The following is a 25,130-nucleotide window of genomic DNA, read 5'->3' on the forward strand; positions in this document are numbered from 1 at the left end:
GTCAATAGAGGAACTGGGTGTTGAATCCAGGCGGGCAGATTTTTCCTCCTTTTGTCCCCTTAGATCCAGTGGCTGCCCTTCTCTGTCCCACTGTGCTCCGGCACTCTGACCTCCATGACCGGTTCCCTCGTTCTCTGGTTTCCAGCTGGGGTCAGCCAGGGGGAGGCTTGGAGGACAGGAAGAGATCTGACTGTTTCTCACCTTCCTGCCCCCGCCCCCCTCCTGGCTGCAGTTCTGCTCTGCCAAGGCTCTGTCTAGTGGCCCTTCCTCCCCCATTCTGGCTCTCCTCTGGCTCTGGGGACACATCCTCTCTTCCTGTACTGACGGGGGTGGTCCAGCTCCCTGCTTCTGCTAGTCCTGCCTGTTGTACCACCTCCTCGTTAAACTCTTTTAAAATAAACACTGTAGCAGGTGCCCTATGTTTTTCTGGCTGAGCCACCAGGTAATCCCACCTCAGAGCCTGAACGCTCAGCCGCCACCTTACAGTGCCTCAACCCAGAGAGGAAGCTTTAGGATTCCCCTTGGAGAGGGAGATGAGAGAGCCTCTAGTCTAATTATCTCCTTTCACAAATGAGAATGCTTTAGGAGGTGCTGCATGAGGAAACGTCTTACCTCTGACTGTAGCAGATGCTGGTGGGGCCGCATCATTCTGTACAGACCCACAGCTTCTTACTGCCATGCACCTGTGATTTTCTGTCTGGGCCACTTGGTGGCCCTAAGAGTCTGCTCACGAATCACTCCAGCTAAGTAGCTTCAAGCGGTTACAGATAGAAGCTGGTGGATAAATGCCCCAACTCCCTCGTCCCTTAGATGAGTTTTATACAGTCTCCCGGAGGTCCCCAGCTGGATTGCGTCCCAACTGCCCTAAGCAGTAACCCACTCACGAATGCGCCCTGTATTGGCTTCCTTCCCTTCCCTGTCTCACTTTCCCGTGCCCTACTGGTGCTTTCTGGGGTCATCTCACAAATAAGCTACTTATGTCAAATCCTTGTTTCTGGGATCTGCTTCTAGAGAACCCAAACTAAGGTAGGGACCACTCAGGGGTTTCTCTTGTCCTATACCTTCTTTTTGTTCTGGGAAGCAGCCTTCCCACTCTCAGTCCATGGCTTGGGTGGGATAGATCCCTCCCACTCCCCAGCTCCAAGGGAGCTATATCATACAGAGTACCCCATCTGTCTGACCACAGGGATTGGTTCAAGGATGGGTCTATGTGATATTGTGATTTATAACAAGAAATAAATATTTGTTCTTCATCCACAGGCTCCTGGCTCATAGCTCCTAAAACCCTTAGACTTTCCTGTGATGGGATCGATTGTTATGCTAATCATCTAAGGATGGGGGCAGGCTGTCAGTGGAGCTAACCTTGTGAATAGAGAGAGGGTTGGAACTTTCAGTCCCACACCTCTCCCACTCCCAACTCTGGGGAGGGGAGAGACAGTCTGGGGACTGAGCTCAATGACCAAGGCCAATGATTTCATCAATCCTGCCTATGTAACAAAGCTTCCATACAAACCTAAAAGGATGGGTTTCAGAGAGCTTCCAGGTTGGTGAACATGTGGAGATTTGGGGAGAGGGGGGCTGGGGGGCCACTCAGAGAGCATGGAAGCTCCACGCCCCTTCCTACATACCTTGCCCTAGGCATCTCTTTCAGCTGGCTGTTCCTGAATTTTATTCTTTTATCATAAACCAGCAATCTAGTAAATACATGTTTTCCTGAATTCAGTGACTGTCTCTAGCAAATTCATCAAACCCACGGAGGGGGTCATGGAAACCTGCAATTTATGGCTGATTGGTCAGAAGTACAGGTGACAACCTGGACTTGCAATTGGCATCTGAAGCCAGGTGGGGGGTGGGGGTCAGTCTTGCAGGACTGAGCCCGACACCTGTAGGATCTGTCTATGCTATCTCCAGGTAGACAGTGTCAGAATTCGCCAGAACTGTAGTTGGTGATCGAATCTTAGAGTGTCACTCAAAGTCAGGCTCATAGAAATCAAGTATAAGACTCCTGGTGGGGGGGCGCCTGGGTGGCTCAGTCCTTAAGCATCTGCCTTCGGCTCAGGTCATGATCCCAGGGTCCTGGGGTCGAGCCCCGCATCGGGCTCCCTGCTCTGCGGGAAGCCTGCTTCTCCCTCTCCCACTCCCCCTGCTTGTGTTCCCTCTCTCGCTGTGTCTCTCTGTCAAATAAATAAATAAAATCTTAAAAAAAAAAAAAGACTCCTGGTGGGAAGAGAAGCCCTCCTTCCGTGGGGGCCACTGAACTCCATGAAGGGCAGTGGGACTGCCAGCTGACCTCTGTCACCTCTTAGGGGAAGCTTATCTACGAATGAAGCCAGCTCCAAGGAAAACAGTGCTGAGAGAGAGAGAGAGAGAGAGACTTTCTGATGACACTGTCTGCATCCCCGTTTTAGAGGCTTTATTATTATTTAGGTGTGGCAACGTCAACGGATGAGATGATTGCCATTAAAAAGATAACTTGTTATGCTCACAGATATGGAGAGAGAGAGTACATGTCACATGCTGGGGGACAGCATGCAAGGGGCAGTCACCAGGCAGGGCCGGGAGGAGGGTCTGTGGGTAAGAGCCTTAATTTTGTTAAAAAAGATTTTATTTATTTGACACACACAGAGAGAGCGTGTGAACACAAGCAGGAGGAGTGGCAGGCAGAGAAAGAGGGAGAAGAAGCCTCCCCACGGATCAGGGAGCCAGACATGGGGCTCGATCCCAAGACCCTGGGATTAAGAACTGAGCAGAAGGCAGACGCTTAACCGACTGAGCCACCCAGGTGCCCGGTTAGGAGTCTTTATTGTGGTTTCCGTGGGAAGGAACAGGTGAGGCAGGTTTGAATAATTTCAATAGACTCTGGGGCATTGGGGCTGTCCCTGATTGTTTGTTACCTGGTCCTGGGGTGATTAGAGCAGGTGTATGGTGGCCCGGGGGGCGAGAGCCCAATAAGGGAGGGGATGAGGGGTGTAGACTCTGGATGGGCAGTTTGTACCTGAAAAGCACATCTGGAGAAGTTCTCCTGAGGAGTGAGGGTGACAAAGGAAGCAGCAGGCCAAGGCAAGGTGACTCGGAGCTGAGGCATATTATCGGGTTGTCTCGAACAAGGTGTGTGAAGCATATGCATGCCGTGCAGATGGTAAAGAAACAAGTGTCCAAGATACAGAAACACAGTGAATATTGTCCCTGGATCCAGCCATACCTTGATTTTAGACTTAGTCACAGGAGCCAATAAATCCCCTATTCTTCTCCTGAAGCCCTTTGACGTGTTGTCACTTGCAAACAGAAAGAATCACGCAGCTAGTTGAAGGCAGGCTTGGGAGTAAGAAACAACATAATCTTAATATCCAGGCCAGTCTTTTTTTCCACTGCCCCTCTGACTGTGTTCAATGTGTCCCAGACACGTGCCACGTGGCCCCGGACTGCGAGAAACAGGGTGGATGACATGACTCCGTGGAGATCCTAATGACATCCAGGTGATCAGCCACAGCCTCCCGTCAAAGCTTGACGAGCGAACAAGGGAACCGAGATGTGCTCAGCTGGGACAGCAAACCCATCAGCAGAGACTGGGCACCTACTCCTTCATTTCAGTCTCCCCAGGATGACAGATTAAAATTCCAGAAATGTGCACCTGTTCTGTATTCTGGAGATTGTTTTTGTGCATAAAGAGACCGCCTGAGGCCCTGTAAGCAAAGACTTAATGGAGCTGAGTCAAAGTCTGGGAATGTGATGAACTGACAACCTCGAATAGAGATGACTTGTGGGCATAAACTAACAGAGCAAATGCCATGGGGTGGTGACGCCATTGCCATTAAAAAGCGCTTTCCCATCCCTCAGGGTCTGCTACCAAAACAAAGCAGATACTCAGCCGCTCCAGAGAGTTTCAGCCAGAGCCCAGAAGTTCTCTGAATGTGCAAGAGTGAGGGAGATATTACCTTGTGTTGGTTGGCACAAGGGTTTGACAGCTGTAACCAAAACTCAAAATAATGTCAGCTCTAACAAGATGAAAGTTTGCCTTTCTCTCTCAGGCAAAAGTCCCAGCTAGTGTGGGGACTCATTCTGTGACATCATACGGGGTGCGGGGTCCTCCTGGCACACTTCTTCCTTTAAGGGCATGATATAAAAGTCACTCATCTTGCATTGGCCAGATCTTGGTCACATGTGGTCATTATTCCAGGCAGCCCTGTGCCCAGCTAAAAATTGGGCTTCGGTACCTATAGAGCTCTGTTCCCAGCCTTGGCGCCATTGATATTTTGAGCCAGATGATTCTGTGTGTTGGGGGGGGGCGCGAAAGGAGGGCTATCCTGTATGTTATAGGGTGATCAGCAATATCCCTGGCCTCTACCCACCAGATGCCGGTAGTACTCCTCCACGTTGTGACAACAATAATGTATCTCCAGACATCGCCCAGTGTCCCCTCGGAGACAAAATTGTCCCTGCTTGAGAATCTAATTAATGGTGCTTTATAAGATAGAGCGTTGTCTCTCACATGAAAAAAATCCGGAGGCAGGTGTCCAGAGTCGGAAAGACAGTTCGGCATTGTCAGCAGAGATCCAGGTTCCTCTGGCTTTCTGCCCCACACCATCGTTAGCATGTGCCTTTCAATGTCAAGGTCATCTCATGGTCACAAGTGGTTGCTGCAGCCACTGCTCTCCCATCCAAGTGGCAGGAAGGAAGGGATAGGAGCAAAAGCATGACTATCATCTGAGTCAGCCCCCTTTCAGAGAGCTTTCCCAGAAACCTTATCCAACAACTTCTATTTCCATATCTCATTGGCCAGAATTCTCCCTGAAAGGGAATCTGGGAAATACAGTTTTTCTAGCCAGGCATATGAATTCTTTTGGAAGGAATAAAAGGTGAATTGATGTATAGGCAACTAGAAGTTTCTGCCTTACCTTCCAAGGTGGGAAGAATCTGTGAGTGTCCAAAGGAGAGGATGATGGGGTTGGGGGGGGGGGGGTGGAGTCGGGAGGAGTGAGAGAAAGAGAGAAAAAGGAGAGAGAAATCATTGCTGAGTCAAATTCTGAAAAGGAAGTATCACTCCCAGGAGCTGCTGGGTCTGGGTTGAGGAGAAACAGGCCAATGCAGAAGCGGGCTTCCCACTCCTATGCTCGGTCTTGCCCTTTTGCCTTTGGCTACTGGGGAGGCTAGCTGCATGGGAGGAAACTTGGTCAGGTTCAGGCTCTTCCTGGGTATACATAACTGACCCAGCAACTTGAGCTCAGCTGGGCAGTTCTCAGGGATGGAGATGCTGTGGCCTTGGGGATGGGTAAGGGTACTGAAGCTCTGGATCCTGTAGCCACTTTGGTGGGAGGGGGCAGAGGTCAAAGTGGCAGGAGGTGCTAAGCTCAAAAGTGCTGGGCGTGGGGCTTTTCCAGGGGCTGCTTGGCCAGATTCCTGGAGGAGTCCTGGCTCTTCTGTGAAGTTACCTTGGGCTTTTTGACCTTGGAAGTCTTGGAATGCCTGCTGGAGAATTTCGAGGCTTCTGAATTAGGCTGGAGTCCTGCCTGGGGTATTTGTGATATAGGTCACCGGTTTTATGAGTGGACAGTAATAGGAGATTGTCTGGGATGCATGGGGGAGTCTGTGGCAAGTTGGATGGCTTTGGTCTGAGTCAGCGGTGGTTGGAGGGCACCAGGGGCCCTCTGGTGGGCAGTTGCCATGGGGACCTCTGCATTACTTGCTTCAAAGGAGATTTCTTGCCAAGTACCTTTCCTCTTTCCTTTTCTCATGGGTGAATGTTGGATGGGTGTGGCAACACCATTACACAGAACAAAATGGAAGGAAGTTTCTTTCCTGAATGACTGTGTGGATCAGAGTTGCTCCACCAGCCTAGACCACTCACCTCTGAACTCTTACAAAAGCGAGCAATAATAAATCAATAAACATAATAAAATATAAATAACAAAAACAAACAAACCAGAAATGACCATATTTTGGGATCTCTTTGTTACCCAACTTAGCTTATACAGGAATACAGAGTATATGTTCCTTTTTTCCCTCCTTCCAATCCTGTTTTCCTTCCCACTGCCTGCACCCATTCTCAACTCAGCCCAAGGCAAAAGGAACACTCATTTTGGGTGTCTGCTCACTTACTTTAAGCAAATTAGTTACCCAGCCCAGGAGTTCCTCTAGTGAAGGGCTACCGCTGCGACATCAGGAACAGAGTGGGGCTCCCATCCCTGTGGCCAAGAGGCTACCTCATCAGCCCCAGCAGGTGAGCACCAACCATGTGATGTTCTCATAGCAGTCACCACGGGGAGCTGCAGCTTTCCCACATGGCAAGCCACCAGTGAGCACCTTACCTGGCTAAGACCCGGATGTCAGTTCCCCCAGCCTCTCTGTGCTCCCGCCACCCAGACCCTAAGTCGGAACCCATGCCCTACACCAATTTCTGCAGAGATCTGATCACACCAAGAATGTGGGAGAAATGATTGACTTCACTGAGGAGTTGTGGGGTCACAGGACAGAGGGGGCACATTAAGCTGGTCATGTCATCCCCCTGGTTGTCTGTCTGGGTGTTTCTGTTCTCCCAAGTTCTTCAGCTGGGACACCACAGAGCCCACGCTCTGACTGCATCTCATATCTAGCACCCAACCTGAGTGTCTGGCCTTGCTTGGATTCCTCTTCAACTCTTTATCCCTTTAGTGTGAGGAGCAATTCACCTTCTCTGTCCAAATCCACATCCAAACATCCATGATGATACTAAACAAAACAGAGGCTCTTTGGTAGATAAAACCCCTCGCTTTGAAAGGTATCTTAGTGGGGCATGTTTCGTTGTTTGAGCATGACCTTTGAGGGAAGGGCACAGTGTGGTCTCATCCCAAAACATCAATGTATTTTTATCTAAACAAATGTAGTTGAATTTTATCCAAATTAATCTATTTCCTATATAAATATAGGAAAATAAAGATGAAATTTCCCACCAGCTACTGAAGCATTAACAAATAGCATCCCCTCGATGCCAGACACCGTTCTAAGGGCTTCACAAATATTAACTCATTTAGTTCACCAAAACTTGGTGTTTGTTGGTAACTGAAGCACAGAGAGGTTAAGTAACATGCCCAAGGTCACCCAGCTAGTAAATGGGAGCTGAGATTCAAACCCTGGTGGTCTGGGTCTAGAGCCTATGTGCTTAACCACTATGTCATCTCTCTTTCCATCATTCTGAAGGAATAAATAAGTAGGGATTCCTCGTGTGCCCGCTGTACGCACAAGATTTGCTCGCTTAGGATGCCTTTGCGTTTTGAGTGATATACAAATTAAGTCAGGAATCCAGTTAAGGGTCCTGGCTAAACATATAAAATAGAGACAGCCCTCACGTTCTGCGTGGAGCACTGGGTGTTATGCACAAACAATGAATCATGGAACACTACATCAAAAACTAATGATGTAATGTATGGTGATTAACATAACAATAAAAATTTTAAAGAAAAAAAATAGAGACAGCCCTGCCCCCAGGGCAGTGGCTTCTCATGGTGGCTCTCAGGAAGTTATCTGAATTTGGGCACCTCCGTGAGAAAGCCCAGGAGGACCGCGATATTATCATGGGGAGGGTGCTGGTTTTGGAATCAGCCAACTTGGAGCCAGAATCTTGACTCGTTCGGCCAATTACTAGTCGTGAGACTTTGGCCAAACTACTTAAGTTCTTCATAGCTCTGTTTTCATATCAGTAAAATGGGAATACTGTCATTTAGCCCACTGAGTTCTCAGAAAGCCTCAGTCGAGATCATGCAAATGGAATGCCTGGCACACAGCGGGACCTTGATAAGCACTGGCTCCTGGTATTGTCCCCCCATTACAGAATGCATCCCACTCAGCTGCGAGTTCATTATTTTTATGTAAGCACTTGTCTCCCATACTGGGTTATAAGCCCCTCAAGGGTGGAGGCTGGATATAATCCAGGGTTTTCAGAGGCACAAGAGTAGGGTGAGAAACAGTTAGCACAAGAGTAGGGTGAGAAGACAGTTAGCACAAGAGTAGGGTGAGAAGACAGTTAGCACAAGAGTAGGGTGAGAAACAGCACAAGAGTAGGGTGAGAAGACAGTTAGCAAGCAACATTTCTTTAGATCTGTCCCCTCTTGTCCTACAGAACGTCCAGATTATCAATTCCTTCATGACTCGCAATGGGAGTCCCAAGGCACATGTGCTCACAACACAGACCTCTTGATTTTTATGCCGCTTCCTCCGTTTGCCTCTTTCTTCAGTGATGGGCTCTTGGAAGGAAATGACGGAGTCAAAGGCCATGGAACGCATTCCCACCTCTCGCTAGAAACCTCCAAATTACCTCCACAAAAGCGTTACAACTTAAACGACCCAACAGTGTATGAGGGTGTCCATTTCACCAGAATATCTACAACAACAAATCTTTTCTGTTTTTTAGCTTTTTGCCTATCTGAAGGATGGACCCATCTGGGTCCTAGACTTTACTTCATTATGGAGTCTGAGCGTTATTTCCTATGGTTACTGGCCATGTGGTTTCCTATGAGACACCTTTCAGCAGTAGGGGCCACGTAGCTTGGATGACCACATTGGGACCTCTTTTTCATATTTTCAAATTTCTGTGCTCCCAATGCCTACCACAGGGTGTGGGACAAGGCTGGCTTTCATTTGTGTCTGTTGAAGGGCACTGAATCTTTTTGCAGTCAGCAATGGTCTAACTAAGCTGTTCCCTGGGGTTGGAAACCCTCCAGCTCTAGAAATCATACAAAAACAAATTGCAGAGAGTGAGTGGAATAAATATCTGAGCATTTCAGAGCCATGGTGGCTTTGATTGTTAAGCTGAGTGTCTTGCTGAGGGGCAGGTGTCCGGATAGACAGATCACAGGCTGTGGAGCCCTTTGGGGGCCAGACCCACTGTGCTATTTGCCAAGTCTGTTCCCAAAGATTCATTTGGAAGCTACCCAGTGAAGAGTCCAAGGCTATTGCAGGAAGCGCTGCCTCACAGGGCATGTGTTTGATGTGACCTGCCCTGAGCCAGAGGCTTCTTGGCTGCAAGGAATCCGGAGGGACAAACGTGAGCCTACCCTGACCACCAGCTCGCCACATCATGCCCTTCATGACAGCCAAATTGCCCATAAAATTACCCGCTTGTCCCTGAGCCTGGCCCTCTGGCCCTGGAAACTGGCCCTGGAGCCTGGCCTTGTTCTGGCTCCCTTCCCCCACCCCGGTCCCATCTACTATTATTTCCATTCCCTGCATCTTGAGCACAAGTGCTCCCACTTCCTTGGCTGTGAGCACAAAGTTTGCAACCACAGACCTCTGCATTCACATCCTGAGTGCTGAGCATGATGCCTGGTATATAAGAACTCAATCATCAGCTTAAAAAATAAATGACTCCTTACCACTCAAAGTAGGATCCCTGGATTAATAGCAAAGGCATTGGCTGGGAGCTTGTGAGATATACAGCATCTCGGCGCCCTGCTCCAGACCTGAAACAGGATGTGCACTGTAACAAGACCCTCAGGTGATTCACATGCACCTTCGAATTTGAGAAGCACTGGCCTAATTCATACACTTGTCCTGAAAGTCAGTGACATCAGGTATGTACATGCCTGGCAAAGAGCTTGGTACATTACAGATGTGCAAATAACATGAGTCATTTCTTTCTCTGACCCTTCTGCCCTAGAATGCAAAATCTCTGAAGCTAGGGGCCATGTCTCATTTCTCTTGAGATCTCTAGTCAAGTTTACCACCTGGCTCGTCGTCATCCTCGGTAAGTGTTTAAGTGCTGAAGACTTAGCATAGCTTAGTATAGCGATCTGCCCAATTGCAGGTGGCAATCCATTAGTAGGTGTGGAAATAAATTTAGTGGGGTGTAACCATATAGAAAAATAATTAGGGGGCGCCTGGGTGGCTCAGTAAGTAGAGCATGTGACTCTTTGGGGTTGTGAGTTCAAGCCCCAGGTTCAACATGGAGATTATGTAACATATAAATAAATAAATACAAATTAAAATAGAAGAGATTAGAAAACATCAAAGTGCATCCCATGTAATAAGGGTAAGTTTTGAGGTGCCTGGGTGGTTCATCCTTAAGCGTCTGCCTTCGGCTTGGGTCATGGTCCCAGGGTCCTGGGATGGAACCCCACATCGGGCTCCCTGCTCTGCGGGGAGCCTACTTCTCCCTCTCCCACTCCCCCTGCTTGCTTTCCCTCTCTCACTGTGTCTCTCTCTGTCCAAGAAATAAATAAAATCTTTAAAAAAAAATAAGGGTAAATTTTGACTTTGTGAGATTTTGGTTTTTGTCTCGTGTGTGCATGTGTGTGCATGTGGGTATGTCTGGGGTCCCTCTGTCAAGTGTATTTCTTTCTGAAAGTCAACAGTCCACCTTGGTCATGCAAGGCCATACTTAGCAATTCTGAGCGCAGGTTCTAGAGTCAGACGAAGAGGGATCCAAATCCCAGATCTCCTACTTATCGACTGTGTGACCTTGGGCCAGTTACTTAACCTCTCAGTTGCTTCCAACTGTGAATCAAGTTGTTAGAAACATCCATGTGCAGGTTTCTGTGTGGACATAAGTTTTCAAGCCCTTTGGGTAAATACCAAAAGGCATGATTGCTAGGTTGTATGGTAAGAATATGTGTAGTCTTGTGGGTTTTTAAAAAGTTTTTATGGAATTCTCTCTCTTTTTTTTAAAGGAGGCTCCTCCATACCCAGTGTGGAGCCCAATGCGGGGTTTGAACTCATGACCCTGAGATTGAGACCTGAGCTGAAATCAAGAGTAGGACACTTAACCGACTGAGCCATCCGGGCGCCCCTTAAAGTTTTTATTTAAATTCCAGATAGTTCACATACAGGGTTATATATTGATAGAACACTCCCATACGTCACCCAGTGTTGATCACAAGTGCGCTCCTTCATCCCTGTGTTCTCTGTAGTTAAGCGTCTGTTTCTTGGTTTGTCTCTGTCTCTCTTTTTACCCTCTTTGTTCCATTTGTTTCTTAAATTCCACATGTGAGTGAAATCATTTGGTATTTGTCTTTCACAGACTTACTTCACTTAGCATTCCACTCTCCAGCTTTATCCATGTCATTGCACATGGCATAAGTATGCTTAGTTCTATAAGAAACTACCGAACTGGCTTCCAAAGTATCTGTACCGTTTTGCATTCATTCCCACCAGCAATTAATGCGCGTTCCTGTTGCTCCACATCCTCGTCGGCGTTTATTAACGTCAGTCTTCGGGATTTTGGCAATTCTAATAGGTATGTGGTGCCGTCTCACTGTTGTTCTGATTTGCATCTTCCTCACGACATCTGATGTAGAGCAAGCCTAATATTTTCAAAGTTCATCTGCACTGTAGCGTCAGTACTTTGTTTCTTTTAATGGCTCAATAATACTCTCAATTAGTCATAGTAGAAGAAATAAAGGAAGTAGGTCCTGGGTTTTTGTTCTTGGTTTTTTTTGGATTTGTTTTTGTTTTTTTAATGCTTCCACAACTACATGGGGGAAAATAGTAGTCACTTGTGTATCGTCGTCATGATGGTGATATCACCTCCACCGTACAAAGAACTGTCCCTAACCAAGCTGTTTCATGGCTTTAATATGCTTCTGTTTGAATTAGCTCTGTTGGAAAGAAGTTACTTGGGTTTCCTCCCCAACCCCAGCTTTCACTGGGCTGGTCATTTGGAGCTGACAAACTGTGTCGAATTTGTATTATATCACCTCAGCTACAATGGAAATGCTTTTCTCAGAACTCCCTTCCTTCTAGGGTTCCCCGTCAGCAGGAGCTGCAGACATATTTGTGCAAGATTTGGAAGTGGGAAATGGAGTGGCAGCCATGTTGCTGTCCATGCAATAGCGCTTAGCCTAGGTTTTTGCTGCTGTTGTTCCTGTGGTGTGGTTGGGTCCTTTCTTTTGCTTTCCCAACAGCTGATCACCCTAGGCCAGGGGAAAGATTCAGATTATATCGAATCTGTTGGAAAGTATGCTCAATGAATGGAAAACTGTAACAAAGCAGATGGATATACTTCCCAAATTTGAAAATAAGCAACAAAGAATAAATTGGAAATGTATGAATCACCAGATGAAAGGATTAATTATGCATTTTCCCATACGAATTCCTCCTGTGAACACTTCCTCAATAAGTCACTTGCACATATGTCCTTGTCTTAGGCTCTGCTGCTCGGAAGTGTGACCTAAGAGAGCACGGATTCCCGGATGCCTGGAATGTGTACCTCCTAAATGCTGGTCTGGGGTTCCCGAAAAGACCAGATGATAACAGCCCTCACCTACCTCTTTGGGGACAAGGGATTGTGTTTCCCAAATGCCAAATGCCTGCAGGTCCGTTTCATAAATCCCAAATGTCTCCAAGACCCTTAAGATACTGATAAGGTACAGGGGAAAAAAAGGGGAAACAGGTTTCCTTACACTGAGGAATCAGGGCCTGCCCCACAGCAGGCGGCAGCAGTAACTGGACTCAACCTCCACTGCGGGGCGGCCGGGTTAGGGGCCGGCAGCGGCGGGGCCTCCTCTTCCGGAGGGCGGCTTTTGGCTTCGGGGAAGGAGGCCCCGGCCCGGCGGGAGGGAGGGGGAGGGGAAGCCGGTGCGGGGATTGGCGGAAGCGCCGGCGCCAGTGCCCCGGCCACTCTTGCGCCGGACGCCCGGAGGGTCGCGCGGCCCTCGCCCGTTAGCGCCGAGGGCCCCGACGTCACCGCGACGCCCCCCGCGCCCCGAGGCTGCTGTTCTTCGAGCCCACTCGCCGCGCGTCGCCGCCGCCTGGAGAGATGGAAGGCCCAGCCGCCGACGCCATCATGTCGCCCGAAGAGGAGCTGGACGGGTACGAGCCGGAACCTCTGGGGAAGCGGCCGGCTGTCCTGCCCTTGCTGGAGTCGGTCGGGGAGGCCAGCAGTGGCCCTTGCAGGGACGGCTCACTGCCCTCGACGCCACCCCCAGCAGAGGAGGAGGAAGACGAGTTGTACCGGCAGTCGCTGGAGATTATCTCTCGGTACCTTCGGGAGCAGGCAACAGGCGCCAAGGACGCGAGACCACTGGCCGGGTCTGGGGCGGCCGGCCCGAAGGCGTTAGAGGCCCTCCGACGGGTCGGGGACCAGCTACAGCGCAACCACGAGACGGCCTTCCGAGGTATGCTTCGGAAACTGGACATCAAAAACGAAGACGATGTCAAATCTTTGTGTCCAGTGATGGTCCACGTTTTCAGTGACGGAGTAACAAACTGGGGCAGGATTGTGACTCTTATTTCTTTTGGTGCCTTTGTGGCCAAACACTTGAAGAGGATAAACCAAGAAAGCTGCATCGAACCCTTAGCAGAAAGCATCACAGATGTTCTCGTGAGGACAAAACGAGACTGGCTAGTGAAACAAAGAGCCTGGGATGGGTTTGTGGAGTCCTTCCACGTACAGGACCTAGAAGGTGGCGTCAGAAATGTGTTGCTGGCTCTTGCAGGTGTTGTTGGAGTAGGAGTTGGTTTGGCATATCTAATAAGATAGCCTTTTAAGTGCAATGATTGACTTTTAACCAACCCGCACCAAAACCCCCTAGGACTCCTGTGAAATCAAAGGTATTTATGAAGCTGGACTTTGAGCTGTCCAGGCTGTAACCCCCAAGAGTTCGAGGCTAGCAACGTACAACAGCAGGTGGCAAGAGGATTATGGCTAACAGGAATAAATACATGGGAAAAGTAGTCCTCCTTGAAGAGTCACTGTCTAAAAGAAGCAGAGGTCAGTTCAGCAACAGGCAAACTTTGGGAGGCCGTGGAGGAGGACTTTTCGATTTAGTGAAGATGGTGGGGTTGAAGAGACTTAATTTCCTCGTCTAGAACAGGAGAGTGGCCAGTAGCCAGGCTAGTCCTAGAGTCCATTAAATATGCCCACTGAATTCCTTAACTTCTTAATAGCGTTACAAGAGAAGCAGTGGCAATGGCATTGATCTGTATAAAATGGATTGAAGCTACAGCTAATAGAACTATGACTAGAAGCCTGAGTACTGTACAACAGAGTGTGAAGGGAAGCTTTTGCCCTGTAATTAGCTTTCCCAGGTATACTTCCTGAATAGAAAGTCCAAGTGCTCAGGACTTTTCTACCTGTTCTGCTTTGGCTTGGTTTGAGTGGTTTAGTTTTAATAGCCTGGTGATGGCCAAGAATACTCGACTTAAGGCTCGATACTTAGAGTTGCAAATATGAGAATAGCCTCAATTTTTAAGGTAAAAACATCTTGTAAATGTATTTGTCTGTAAAAATTGTATATATTTTTACAGAAAGTCTATTTCTTTGAAATGTAAAGGGATGAAGAGTCTCCAGAGACATCAGTTTTTGCATACCCATTTGAACTTGTGTAGTTAGGAACCTATTTCTTACAGCTTTTGTATTCTAAATATTGTTCTGGTCTTCTAGATTGTACACAGAACCAATTGGTGTAATTGTACACAACTTGGTTGTAATGGGACAATTCTGATTCATAACTATGCAGACTTTAATTTTCCTATCTGGTTGGTAAGTGTTCCTTAGTTTTTGTTTTTATTTTTTTAAACCTGGGATTGAGAAACTGAGGGATGGGAACTCATCCTTTCACGGCCTTACATGTGGGTTTTCAATAATTGAGTCAAGGTGGAGTTTAAGTTTGGGGCAGGGGGCGCATGTGGGCTGATACCTTACAAAATAATGGGCTCTGATTGACGAGTAGCTACTCATTTGAGTTCCTTCCACTTGACCTAATTTAACTGGTAAAATTTAAATTGAGTTTATGAGGTCATCTTCAAAACTTTTGCTAAAAGATTTTCAGCTGTTCCAAATGGGACTTACTAACAGTGTGTATATACAAAGATCCCATCAGTGGATGAGAGATACTCGATCCCTTGTTTGGTCAATAAATTGTAAAATGATGGCTTGGGGGAAAAAAAAGGGAAACAAAGTGAGGAGTGTTATGGCACCATATAGTTGTGTCATCCCCTACCCCTCACCCTAGAAATGTCTCTAAGAGCATGAGGGGGATGCTGGAATGGGAGAAATATCATGGACTTGCATGAATATTCCAATGCAATGAAATGCTGATGTTGGGACTTGGACTTTGGGTCCTGCCTGCTGGGAGCAAATTGTGAAATAGGTGGGCAATACCTCTGTGATGTATTGATATGTTTATGTCCCTGTCTCATCCATAGTTAAAACAAAACAAAACAAAAAAACCCACCCTACTTGGCCCGGGGTAGGGGCTTGGGGCTGATGGCTAAGGAGGGTGTGTGTTTCCTTCTGCGGGTAATTAAAATATTCCAAAAGGGATGACTGTCATGGGTGCACACACCTGGGAATGTTCTAAAAGCCATGAAATGATACACTTTAGGGGCACCGGGGTGGGTCAGTCGTTAAGCGTCTGCTTTCGGCTCGGGTCATGGTCCCAGGGTCCTGGGATCAAGCCCCCCATCGGGCTCCCTGCTCCACAGGGAGTCGCTTCTCCCTCTCCCACTCCCCCTGCTTGTGTTCCCTCTCTCGCTGTCTCTCTCTGTCCAAGAAATAAATAAAATCTTTAAAAAAAAATAAGGGTAAATTTTGACTTTGTGAGGTTTTGGTTTTTGTCTCGTGTGTGCATGTGTGTGCATGTGGGTATGTCTGGGGTCCCTCTGTCAAGTGTATTTCTTTCTGAAAGTCACAGTCCACCTTGGTCATGCAAGGCCATACTTAGCAATTCTGAGCGCAGGTTCTAGAGTCAGACGAAGAGGGATCCAAATCCCAGATCTCCTATTTATCGACTGTGTGACCTTGGGCCAGTTACTTAACCTCTCAGTTGCTTCCAACTGTGAATCAAGTTGTTAGAAACATCCATGTGCAGGTTTCTGTGTGGACATAAGTTTTCAAGCCCTTTGGGTAAATACCAAAAGGCATGATTGCTAGGTTGTATGGTAAGAATATGTGTAGTCTTGTGGGTTTTTAAAAAGTTTTTATGGAATTCTCTTTTTTTTTAAAGGAGGCTCCTCCATACCCAGTGTGGAGCCCAATGCGGGGTTTGAACTCATGACCCTGAGATTGAGACCTGAGCTGAAATCAAGAGTAGGACACTTAACCGACTGAGCCATCCGGGCGCCCCTTAAAGTTTTTATTTAAATTCCAGATAGTTCACATACAGGGTTATATATTGATAGAACACTCCCATACGTCACCCAGTGTTGATCACAAGTGTGCTCCTTCATCCCTGTGTTCTCTGTAGTTAAGCGTCTGTTTCTTGGTTTGTCTCTGTCTCTCTTTTTACCCTCTTTGTTCCATTTGTTTCTTAAATTCCACATGTGAGTGAAATCATTTGGTATTTGTCTTTCACAGACTTACTTCACTTAGCATTCCACTCTCCAGCTTTATCCATGTCATTGCACATGGCATAAGTATGCTTAGTTCTATAAGAAACTACCGAACTGGCTTCCAAAGTATCTGTACCGTTTTGCATTCATTCCCACCAGCAATTAATGCGCGTTCCTGTTGCTCCACATCCTCCTCGGCGTTTATTAACGTCAGCCTTCGGGATTTTGGCAATTCTAATAGGTATGTGGTGCCGTCTCACTGTTGTTCTGATTTGCATCTTCCTCACGACATCTGATGTAGAGCAAGCCTAATATTTTCAAAGTTCATCTGCACTGTAGCGTCAGTACTTTGTTTCTTTTAATGACTCAATAATACTCTCAATTAGTCATAGTAGAAGAAATAAAGGAAGTAGGTCCTGGGTTTTTGTTCTTGGTTTTTTTTGGATTTGTTTTTGTTTTTTTAATGCTTCCACAACTACATGGGGGAAAATAGTAGTCACTTGTGTATCGTCGTCATGATGGTGATATCACCTCCACCGTACAAAGAACTGTCCCTAACCAAGCTGTTTCATGGCTTTAATATGCTTCTGTTTGAATTAGCTCTGTTGGAAAGAAGTTACTTGGGTTTCCTCCCCAACCCCAGCTTTCACTGGGCTGGTCATTTGGAGCTGACAAACTGTGTCGAATTTGTATTATATCACCTCAGCTACAATGGAAATGCCTTTCTCAGAACTCCCTTCCTTCTAGGGTTCCCCGTCAGCAGGAGCTGCAGACATATTTGTGCAAGATTTGGAAGTGGGAAATGGAGTGGCAGCCATGTTGCTGTCCATGCAATAGCGCTTAGCCTAGGTTTTTGCTGCTGTTGTTCTTGTGGTGTGGTTGGGTCCTTTCTTTTGCTTTCCCAACAGCTGATCACCCTAGGCCAGGGGAAAGATTCAGATTATATCGAATCTGTTGGAAAGTATGCTCAATGAATGGAAAACTGTAACAAAGCATATGGATATACTTCCCAAATTTGAAAATAAGCAACAAAGAATAAATTGGAAATGTATGAGTCACTAGATGAAAGGATTAATTATGCATTTTCCCATACGAATTCCTCCTGTGAACACTTCCTCAATAAGTCACTTGCACATATGTCCTTGTCTTAGGCTCTGCTGCTCGGAAGTGTGACCTAAGAGAGCACGGATTCCCGGATGCCTGGAATGTGTACCTCCTAAATGCTGGTCTGGGGTTCCCGAAAAGACCAGATGATAACAGCCCTCACCTACCTCTTTGGGGACAAGGGATTGTGTTTCCCAAATGCCAAATGCCTGCAGGTCCGTTTCATAAATCCCAAATGTCTCCAAGACCCTTAAGATACTGATAAGGTACAGGGGAAAAAAAGGGGAAACAGGTTTCCTTACACTGAGGAATCAGGGCCTGCCCCACAGCAGGCGGCAGCAGTAACTGGACTCAACCTCCACTGCGGGGCGGCCGGGTTAGGGGCCGGCAGCGGCGGGGCCTCCTCTTCCGGAGGGCGGCTTTTGGCTTCGGGGAAGGAGGCCCCGGCCCGGCGGGAGGGAGGGGGAGGGGAAGCCGGTGCGGGGATTGGCGGAAGCGCCGGCGCCAGTGCCCCGGCCACTCTTGCGCCGGACGCCCGGAGGGTCGCGCGGCCCTCGCCCGTTAGCGCCGAGGGCCCCGACGTCACCGCGACGCCCCCCGCGCCCCGAGGCTGCTGTTCTTCGAGCCCACTCGCCGCGCGTCGCCGCCGCCTGGAGAGATGGAAGGCCCAGCCGCCGACGCCATCATGTCGCCCGAAGAGGAGCTGGACGGGTACGAGCCGGAACCTCTGGGGAAGCGGCCGGCTGTCCTGCCCTTGCTGGAGTCGGTCGGGGAGGCCAGCAGTGGCCCTTGCAGGGACGGCTCACTGCCCTCGACGCCACCCCCAGCAGAGGAGGAGGAAGACGAGTTGTACCGGCAGTCGCTGGAGATTATCTCTCGGTACCTTCGGGAGCAGGCAACAGGCGCCAAGGACGCGAGACCACTGGCCGGGTCTGGGGCGGCCGGCCCGAAGGCGTTAGAGGCCCTCCGACGGGTCGGGGACCAGCTACAGCGCAACCACGAGACGGCCTTCCGAGGTATGCTTCGGAAACTGGACATCAAAAACGAAGACGATGTCAAATCTTTGTGTCCAGTGATGGTCCACGTTTTCAGTGACGGAGTAACAAACTGGGGCAGGATTGTGACTCTTATTTCTTTTGGTGCCTTTGTGGCCAAACACTTGAAGAGGATAAACCAAGAAAGCTGCATCGAACCCTTAGCAGAAAGCATCACAGATGTTCTCGTGAGGACAAAACGAGACTGGCTAGTGAAACAAAGAGCCTGGGATGGGTTTGTGGAGTCCTTCCACGTACAGGACCTAGAAGGTGGCGTCAGAAATGTGTTGCTGGCTCTTGCAGGTGTTGTTGGAGTAGGAGTTGGTTTGGCATATCTAATAAGATAGCCTTTTAAGTGCAATGATTGACTTTTAACCAACCCGCACCAAAACCCCCTAGGACTCCTGTGAAATCAAAGGTATTTATGAAGCTGGACTTTGAGCTGTCCAGGCTGTAACCCCCAAGAGTTCGAGGCTAGCAACGTACAACAGCAGGTGGCAAGAGGATTATGGCTAACAGGAATAAATACATGGGAAAAGTAGTCCTCCTTGAAGAGTCACTGTCTAAAAGAAGCAGAGGTCAGTTCAGCAACAGGCAAACTTTGGGAGGCCGTGGAGGAGGACTTTTCGATTTAGTGAAGATGGTGGGGTTGAAGAGACTTAATTTCCTCGTCTAGAACAGGAGAGTGGCCAGTAGCCAGGCTAGTCCTAGAGTCCATTAAATATGCCCACTGAATTCATTAACTTCTTATAGCGTTACAAGAGAAGCAGTGGCAATGGCATTGATCTGTATAAAATGGATTGAAGCTACAGCTAATAGAACTATGACTAGAAGCCTGAGTACTGTACAACAGAGTGTGAAGGGAAGCTTTTGCCCTGTAATTAGCTTTCCCAGGTATACTTCCTGAATAGAAAGTCCAAGTGCTCAGGACTTTTCTACCTGTTCTGCTTTGGCTTGGTTTGAGTGGTTTAGTTTTAATAGCCTGGTGATGGCCAAGAATACTCGACTTAAGGCTCGATACTTAGAGTTGCAAATATGAGAATAGCCTCAATTTTTAAGGTAAAAACATCTTGTAAATGTATTTGTCTGTAAAAATTGTATATATTTTTACAGAAAGTCTATTTCTTTGAAATGTAAAGGGATGAAGAGTCTCCAGAGACATCAGTTTTTGCATACCCATTTGAACTTGTGTAGTTAGGAACCTATTTCTTACAGCTTTTGTATTCTAAATATTGTTCTGGTCTTCTAGATTGTACACAGAACCAATTGGTGTAATTGTACACAACTTGGTTGTAATGGGACAATTCTGATTCATAACTATGCAGACTTTAATTTTCCTATCTGGTTGGTAAGTGTTCCTTAGTTTTTGTTTTTATTTTTTTAAACCTGGGATTGAGAAACTGAGGGATGGGAACTCATCCTTTCACGGCCTTACATGTGGGTTTTCAATAATTGAGTCAAGGTGGAGTTTAAGTTTGGGGCAGGGGGCGCATGTGGGCTGATACCTTACAAAATAATGGGCTCTGATTGACGAGTAGCTACTCATTTGAGTTCCTTCCACTTGACCTAATTTAACTGGTAAAATTTAAATTGAGTTTATGAGGTCATCTTCAAAACTTTTGCTAAAAGATTTTCAGCTGTTCCAAATGGGACTTACTAACAGTGTGTATATACAAAGATCCCATCAGTGGATGAGAGATACTCGATCCCTTGTTTGGTCAATAAATTGTAAAATGATGGCTTGGGGGAAAAAAAAGGGAAACAAAGTGAGGAGTGTTATGGCACCATATAGTTGTGTCATCCCCTACCCCTCACCCTAGAAATGTCTCTAAGAGCATGAGGGGGATGCTGGAATGGGAGAAATATCATGGACTTGCATGAATATTCCAATGCAATGAAATGCTGATGTTGGGACTTGGACTTTGGGTCCTGCCTGCTGGGAGCAAATTGTGAAATAGGTGGGCAATACCTCTGTGATGTATTGATATGTTTATGTCCCTGTCTCATCCATAGTTAAAACAAAACAAAACAAAAAAACCCACCCTACTTGGCCCGGGGTAGGGGCTTGGGGCTGATGGCTAAGGAGGGTGTGTGTTTCCTTCTGCGGGTAATTAAAATATTCCAAAAGGGATGACTGTCATGGGTGCACACACCTGGGAATGTTCTAAAAGCCATGAAATGATACACTTTAGGGGCACCGGGGTGGGTCAGTCGTTAAGCGTCTGCTTTCGGCTCGGGTCATGGTCCCAGGGTCCTGGGATCAAGCCCCCCATCGGGCTCCCTGCTCCACAGGGAGTCGCTTCTCCCTCTCCCACTCCCCCTGCTTGTGTTCCCTCTCTCGCTGTCTCTCTCTGTCCAAGAAATAAATAAAATCTTTAAAAAAAAATAAGGGTAAATTTTGACTTTGTGAGGTTTTGGTTTTTGTCTCGTGTGTGCATGTGTGTGCATGTGGGTATGTCTGGGGTCCCTCTGTCAAGTGTATTTCTTTCTGAAAGTCACAGTCCACCTTGGTCATGCAAGGCCATACTTAGCAATTCTGAGCGCAGGTTCTAGAGTCAGACGAAGAGGGATCCAAATCCCAGATCTCCTATTTATCGACTGTGTGACCTTGGGCCAGTTACTTAACCTCTCAGTTGCTTCCAACTGTGAATCAAGTTGTTAGAAACATCCATGTGCAGGTTTCTGTGTGGACATAAGTTTTCAAGCCCTTTGGGTAAATACCAAAAGGCATGATTGCTAGGTTGTATGGTAAGAATATGTGTAGTCTTGTGGGTTTTTAAAAAGTTTTTATGGAATTCTCTTTTTTTTTAAAGGAGGCTCCTCCATACCCAGTGTGGAGCCCAATGCGGGGTTTGAACTCATGACCCTGAGATTGAGACCTGAGCTGAAATCAAGAGTAGGACACTTAACCGACTGAGCCATCCGGGCGCCCCTTAAAGTTTTTATTTAAATTCCAGATAGTTCACATACAGGGTTATATATTGATAGAACACTCCCATACGTCACCCAGTGTTGATCACAAGTGTGCTCCTTCATCCCTGTGTTCTCTGTAGTTAAGCGTCTGTTTCTTGGTTTGTCTCTGTCTCTCTTTTTACCCTCTTTGTTCCATTTGTTTCTTAAATTCCACATGTGAGTGAAATCATTTGGTATTTGTCTTTCACAGACTTACTTCACTTAGCATTCCACTCTCCAGCTTTATCCATGTCATTGCACATGGCATAAGTATGCTTAGTTCTATAAGAAACTACCGAACTGGCTTCCAAAGTATCTGTACCGTTTTGCATTCATTCCCACCAGCAATTAATGCGCGTTCCTGTTGCTCCACATCCTCCTCGGCGTTTATTAACGTCAGCCTTCGGGATTTTGGCAATTCTAATAGGTATGTGGTGCCGTTTCACTGTTGTTCTGATTTGCATCTTCCTCACGACATCTGATGTAGAGCAAGCCTAATATTTTCAAAGTTCATCTGCACTGTAGCGTCAGTACTTTGTTTCTTTTAATGACTCAATAATACTCTCAATTAGTCATAGTAGAAGAAATAAAGGAAGTAGGTCCTGGGTTTTTGTTCTTGGTTTTTTTTGGATTTGTTTTTGTTTTTTTAATGCTTCCACAACTACATGGGGGAAAATAGTAGTCACTTGTGTATCGTCGTCATGATGGTGATATCACCTCCACCGTACAAAGAACTGTCCCTAACCAAGCTGTTTCATGGCTTTAATATGCTTCTGTTTGAATTAGCTCTGTTGGAAAGAAGTTACTTGGGTTTCCTCCCCAACCCCAGCTTTCACTGGGCTGGTCATTTGGAGCTGACAAACTGTGTCGAATTTGTATTATATCACCTCAGCTACAATGGAAATGCCTTTCTCAGAACTCCCTTCCTTCTAGGGTTCCCCGTCAGCAGGAGCTGCAGACATATTTGTGCAAGATTTGGAAGTGGGAAATGGAGTGGCAGCCATGTTGCTGTCCATGCAATAGCGCTTAGCCTAGGTTTTTGCTGCTGTTGTTCTTGTGGTGTGGTTGGGTCCTTTCTTTTGCTTTCCCAACAGCTGATCACCCTAGGCCAGGGGAAAGATTCAGATTATATCGAATCTGTTGGAAAGTATGCTCAATGAATGGAAAACTGTAACAAAGCATATGGATATACTTCCCAAATTTGAAAATAAGCAACAAAGAATAAATTGGAAATGTATGAGTCACTAGATGAAAGGATTAATTATGCATTTTCCCATACGAATTCCTCCTGTGAACACTTCCTCAATAAGTCACTTGCACATATGTCCTTGTCTTAGGCTCTGCTGCTCGGAAGTGTGACCTAAGAGAGCACGGATTCCCGGATGCCTGGAATGTGTACCTCCTAAATGCTGGTCTGGGGTTCCCGAAAAGACCAGATGATAACAGCCCTCACCTACCTCTTTGGGGACAAGGGATTGTGTTTCCCAAATGCCAAATGCCTGCAGGTCCGTTTCATAAATCCCAAATGTCTCCAAGACCCTTAAGATACTGATAAGGTACAGGGGAAAAAAAGGGGAAACAGGTTTCCTTACACTGAGGAATCAGGGCCTGCCCCACAGCAGGCGGCAGCAGTAACTGGACTCAACCTCCACTGCGGGGCGGCCGGGTTAGGGGCCGGCAGCGGCGGGGCCTCCTCTTCCGGAGGGCGGCTTTTGGCTTCGGGGAAGGAGGCCCCGGCCCGGCGGGAGGGAGGGGGAGGGGAAGCCGGTGCGGGGATTGGCGGAAGCGCCGGCGCCAGTGCCCCGGCCACTCTTGCGCCGGACGCCCGGAGGGTCGCGCTGCCCTCGCCCGTTAGCGCCGAGGGCCCCGACGTCACCGCGACGCCCCCCGCGCCCCGAGGCTGCTGTTCTTCGAGCCCACTCGCCGCGCGTCGCCGCCGCCTGGAGAGATGGAAGGCCCAGCCGCCGACGCCATCATGTCGCCCGAAGAGGAGCTGGACGGGTACGAGCCGGAACCTCTGGGGAAGCGGCCGGCTGTCCTGCCCTTGCTGGAGTCGGTCGGGGAGGCCAGCAGTGGCCCTTGCAGGGACGGCTCACTGCCCTCGACGCCACCCCCAGCAGAGGAGGAGGAAGACGAGTTGTACCGGCAGTCGCTGGAGATTATCTCTCGGTACCTTCGGGAGCAGGCAACAGGCGCCAAGGACGCGAGACCACTGGCCGGGTCTGGGGCGGCCGGCCCGAAGGCGTTAGAGGCCCTCCGACGGGTCGGGGACCAGCTACAGCGCAACCACGAGACGGCCTTCCGAGGTATGCTTCGGAAACTGGACATCAAAAACGAAGACGATGTCAAATCTTTGTGTCCAGTGATGGTCCACGTTTTCAGTGACGGAGTAACAAACTGGGGCAGGATTGTGACTCTTATTTCTTTTGGTGCCTTTGTGGCCAAACACTTGAAGAGGATAAACCAAGAAAGCTGCATCGAACCCTTAGCAGAAAGCATCACAGATGTTCTCGTGAGGACAAAACGAGACTGGCTAGTGAAACAAAGAGCCTGGGATGGGTTTGTGGAGTCCTTCCAGGTAGAGGACCTAGAAGGTGGCATCAGAAATGTGTTGCTGGCTCTTGCAGGTGTTGTTGGAGTAGGAGTTGGTTTGGCATATCTAATAAGATAGCCTTTTAAGTGCAATGATTGACTTTTAACCAACCCGCACCAAAACCCCCTAGGACTCCTGTGAAATCAAAGGTATTTATGAAGCTGGACTTTGAGCTGTCCAGGCTGTAACCCCCAAGAGTTCGAGGCTAGCAACGTACAACAGCAGGTGGCAAGAGGATTATGGCTAACAGGAATAAATACATGGGAAAAGTAGTCCTCCTTGAAGAGTCACTGTCTAAAAGAAGCAGAGGTCAGTTCAGCAACAGGCAAACTTTGGGAGGCCGTGGAGGAGGACTTTTCGATTTAGTGAAGATGGTGGGGTTGAAGAGACTTAATTTCCTCGTCTAGAACAGGAGAGTGGCCAGTAGCCAGGCTAGTCCTAGAGTCCATTAAATATGCCCACTGAATTCCTTAACTTCTTAATAGCGTTACAAGAGAAGCAGTGGCAATGGCATTGATCTGTATAAAATGGATTGAAGCTACAGCTAATAGAACTATGACTAGAAGCCTGAGTACTGTACAACAGAGTGTGAAGGGAAGCTTTTGCCCTGTAATTAGCTTTCCCAGGTATACTTCCTGAATAGAAAGTCCAAGTGCTCAGGACTTTTCTACCTGTTCTGCTTTGGCTTGGTTTGAGTGGTTTAGTTTTAATAGCCTGGTGATGGCCAAGAATACTCGACTTAAGGCTCGATACTTAGAGTTGCAAATATGAGAATAGCCTCAATTTTTAAGGTAAAAACATCTTGTAAATGTATTTGTCTGTAAAAATTGTATATATTTTTACAGAAAGTCTATTTCTTTGAAATGTAAAGGGATGAAGAGTCTCCAGAGACATCAGTTTTTGCATACCCATTTGAACTTGTGTAGTTAGGAACCTATTTCTTACAGCTTTTGTATTCTAAATATTGTTCTGGTCTTCTAGATTGTACACAGAACCAATTGGTGTAATTGTACACAACTTGGTTGTAATGGGACAATTCTGATTCATAACTATGCAGACTTTAATTTTCCTATCTGGTTGGTAAGTGTTCCTTAGTTTTTGTTTTTATTTTTTTAAACCTGGGATTGAGAAACTGAGGGATGGGAACTCATCCTTTCACGGCCTTACATGTGGGTTTTCAATAATTGAGTCAAGGTGGAGTTTAAGTT

General features: G+C 47.5%; 3 pseudogenes; all 3 read left to right on the forward strand.

Moving 5' to 3' along the window:
* Positions 1–12,212: 12,212 nt before the first annotated feature.
* On the forward strand, positions 12,213–13,447 carry LOC114204123 (induced myeloid leukemia cell differentiation protein Mcl-1 homolog pseudogene; annotated as a pseudogene).
* A 4,042-nt stretch (positions 13,448–17,489) lies between these two features.
* LOC114204122 (induced myeloid leukemia cell differentiation protein Mcl-1 homolog pseudogene) lies at positions 17,490–18,724 on the forward strand (annotated as a pseudogene).
* Positions 18,725–22,765: 4,041 nt separating this feature from the next.
* Positions 22,766–24,000, forward strand: LOC148162846 (induced myeloid leukemia cell differentiation protein Mcl-1 homolog pseudogene; annotated as a pseudogene).
* Positions 24,001–25,130: the final 1,130 nt, after the last annotated feature.

This window comes from Eumetopias jubatus, unplaced genomic scaffold, assembly GCF_037043125.1.
Source record: "Eumetopias jubatus isolate StellerSeaLion01/CBP00866 unplaced genomic scaffold, mEumJub1_p1.0 scaffold_12, whole genome shotgun sequence".
Taxonomy (NCBI): Eukaryota; Metazoa; Chordata; class Mammalia; order Carnivora; family Otariidae; genus Eumetopias; species Eumetopias jubatus.